General features: G+C 33.6%; 1 pseudogene; it reads left to right on the top strand.

Moving 5' to 3' along the window:
• Positions 1–261: 261 nt before the first annotated feature.
• On the top strand, positions 262–388 carry LOC145256583 (U2 spliceosomal RNA; annotated as a pseudogene).
• The last annotated feature ends 3,315 nt before the right edge of the window (positions 389–3,703 follow it).

Raw genomic sequence — 3,703 nt, forward strand, 5'->3', positions numbered from 1 at the left:
CATGTTCTTTTTTTGCCTGAATAAAAGATTTAATATTAAATATTAAAGTGTAGTATCTGTTCCGGCAGATACTGCAAGCAAAGACCATATGTGGGGGCAGCCTCACATATAAGACCTTGGTCAATGTAGGGGCAACCCTTCATGCCAATTGTCACTATCCAGCTCCCCTACTCCTCGGGGAGTTGGTCCCCATTTCCCCTTCACACTTCACATTAAAAATCGACCTTGTTCCTGATTTGCTCAGTGGGGGAGCAAATAAATACCCTTTTCTTGGCCTTTTGGCCAAGATCAAAGTGTAGTATCTGTTCTTACTACATGCTGTACTTATTGTGATATAAAGTGGGGGATCACTTTTCTGTATTAATTTAATGTAAAATGATCACCCACTTTACAACCAGTCAGTCTCAAAGCCAATCAAGTCATTCTCTAGATCATTCAAGTTGTTTTTGAAGGATTCCAGTTATTTTTTAAGCATTCAAGTCATTCTTAAGGTCATTCAATTCATCCTTAAGTTCATTAAAATCATTCTAAGTCATTTACTTTTTATTTATTTAAGTCATTTCAGCCCATTTTTCGATCATTTTAGTTTATCTTTAAGAATTTCATGTCAATCCTACATTCACGCATTCATTCATTACACGAGAGCATGCGACTAATGGCTATCAGTCTTGTTGACACTTATCAGAGGTATTCTGATACAACACCTATCTAAAAACACTCCCAGGCACAAAAGGTACATGCATATGAAATTTTAAAAACATCGACCTAGACATTTTGGAGTCTATAGGAAATGAACTCCGACACACATGCACACATATATAAAAAGCACTTTGTCTGTGTAAGTAGAAGATAGAGATAAACTTTCTTTTGTTAACAAAAAAAAATATTTAAGAAATTTAAGTGCAGGGTTTGAACCTACAGATCACGTCATTCCAAAAAATAAACAAATAAACGTAAATTTTCAAGTCTGATAAAATTCTTTGCTGTTAATCAAAAAGAATTAAGAAATATTTGTGTGGAGTTTGAACCTACAGATCATGTCATGCAAAACAAAAATTTAAAAAACACGCTATCAACTTACTCACAGTAGAATTTTCACAGCTCATTGTTCCATCATTGTTGCTAAGACCTGGAAAAAATGGCTTTACGATAAATTAAAATAACGGTTTTGATTTTCGATTATTGGTAATTATCGGGGGTATTGTGAGACGAAACTTAACTAAATCACTCCAAGACTTATACACTAAAGTTCTGTAAATTTGAAAAAAAATCTGTTCAGTCGTTTTGAAGTCTATAATAAGGAACGAACTCACAAAGTTGCATTTTTATAATTGTAGAGAAGATAATGTGTGTATGTATATATATATATATACTAGGGTTGGATCAAATACTGACTTTTAACAATTGAAATACAAATACAAATACTTTCGTTTAGGTTACCAGAAATACAAATACAAATACTTTTATTCCTCAATCTCAAAATACAAATAAAAATACAATAACTGATTTAAACAAAAACAAATATAAGTACTTTTTTTTTCAAAGTAATAAAGAAATCTGAAAATATGCAAAAAAGAAAAAGAAATATTTCCTTCCAAATTTGACATCTACATTACATTCTATATCATGTCCGCATTGCATTTTATTATCATTAGAGATCTGAAAGTTTCCTTCTCTCTCTCTCTCTCTCTCTCTCTCTCTCTCTCTCTCTCTCTCTCTCTAATATAAATACAAATACAAAATACTATTTTCCTGGATGCCATAATACAAATACAAATTACTTTTTCTTGTGATGTTAAAATACAATTACATTAAAATTGTATTTAAATACAATTGAAATACAAATACAATTGTATTTGATCGAACCCTAATATATACACACATACTGTGTATGTATATGTGTGTGTGTGTGTGTGTATATATATATATATATATATATATATACGCACACATACTGTGTATGCATATATTTATGTGTGTATGTATGTATGTATATATATATATTAAATACATGCACACACACATATATATATATATATATATATATATATATATAAAGAAATTACAGCTTTCTTATATATTGAATTCACTAGCAAAAGATCTAGCTAATTTGCATATTCTTTTAAACATTCATTTTAATTAATTCCCTATCAGCTTTTCGGTTTTCTTATGGGATGATCATCTTCAGTTAACTATTATGTGTAATTATATTTATGCAGATATTCTACATAATTTATATTTGCGTAAAAAATTCAGAGTCAACACAAAACTCTTTCCATATATATTTATATATGCGTATGTATTTTTTGTGTAAAAAAAATTTGCCTACCAAACTTTTTTTTTTTTTTTTTAACGTAGGCATAACCAATTATTAAGGCCAGAGACCACTCAAGGACAAGGGTTAAGCTTGTACGGTAGTCAATTTGACAATATAGTAATCGTTAGTAATGGGAATTCGGTAAATTTGTTAACTTAAGTGGAACGACTCATCAAGAACTTGTTTACGTTAGACTTGAAGACAACCATATTGTAGTCAGCTGAAAAGCAGGAAAACGAAAGACAATTCCACAGACGTGCAGTTCTAAGAAAGAAGCTTTGTTCTTGGAATCTACGTTTAGGTTTAGGCACAGATAAAGTGTAGGGGAAATTATTGATAGTGTTTTCAGCTAGACGAGTGTTTCTCGTGAAAGTTTGGTTAGGGGGACCATGAATTGAAGGTCAGTCGAGCACTTGCCATGAAAACGATGAAGCAACATCTCTTCTGTGAGATAGAGGTTGCTGAAAAAAGAAAAGAACATCTCCTATGAGGCTATGAAGTCTATTTTGAACTCTATCAAGGCAGGACAAGTCCTTTCTAGCAGCTCTTGCCCAAATGTGGCAACAGTACTCCATCCTTGGACGTACCTGGCTCTTATATAGATAGAGAATTACATCAGCAGTGAGATGTCTACTGGATCGATAGAAAGATCCCGCCATTTTTCCAGCGGCCTTGGCAACAGATTTGATGAACGTGTTCCATTTTTGTCAAAACATGAGGCCTCCCCAAGACGAGAGCCATTCATTTCACTTGATGCCAGATGAGGATCAGAACGTTGATGATGTAAAGATAGAAGCTTGGTTTTAGATGCATTAAAAGTAACCAGCCACTCCTTTCCCCATTGTACCACATGCTCAAGATCAGAGAATCGGAGAGAACTTGGTTGTTTACGGTCCTAGATGTGATACCATAGATGGTAGTGTCATCAGCATAAATGTCTACGAATGATGTAAGGATATGATTTGGAAGATCATTAATGTAGATCAGGAAGAGAGTTGGGCCCAGGATAGACCCCTATGGAACTCCAGTATTAATACTGTGAGCTTCTGATTTCTGCCCATCAACTACTACTCTTATGAACCTATCAGAAAGAAATGATTTAATAATTGAGAAGACATTTCCAGCATTGGATAAAGCTGGAGATTTTGTGAAGTAAACCTTTATGCCATACCCTATCAAAGGCATTTGATATGTCAAGAGCAATTGCCCTAGAAAGGTTGCGTCCATCGAGAGATTCGCTAATCCTATGAGATATAACTGTAAGCACATCTGCTGTAGATCTAGCAGGACAGAAACCATATTGTGTGTCACTTAGAAGGTTATTTTTGAACTTACTCATGACGCACAGGAGTCTTATTGGCCTGTACTGAGATGGGGATGAGTGAC

The sequence above is a fragment of the Euprymna scolopes genome, chromosome 32 (genome assembly GCF_053919585.1).
Source record: "Euprymna scolopes isolate OS-2025 chromosome 32, ASM5391958v1, whole genome shotgun sequence".
Classification (NCBI taxonomy): Eukaryota; Metazoa; Mollusca; class Cephalopoda; order Sepiida; family Sepiolidae; genus Euprymna; species Euprymna scolopes.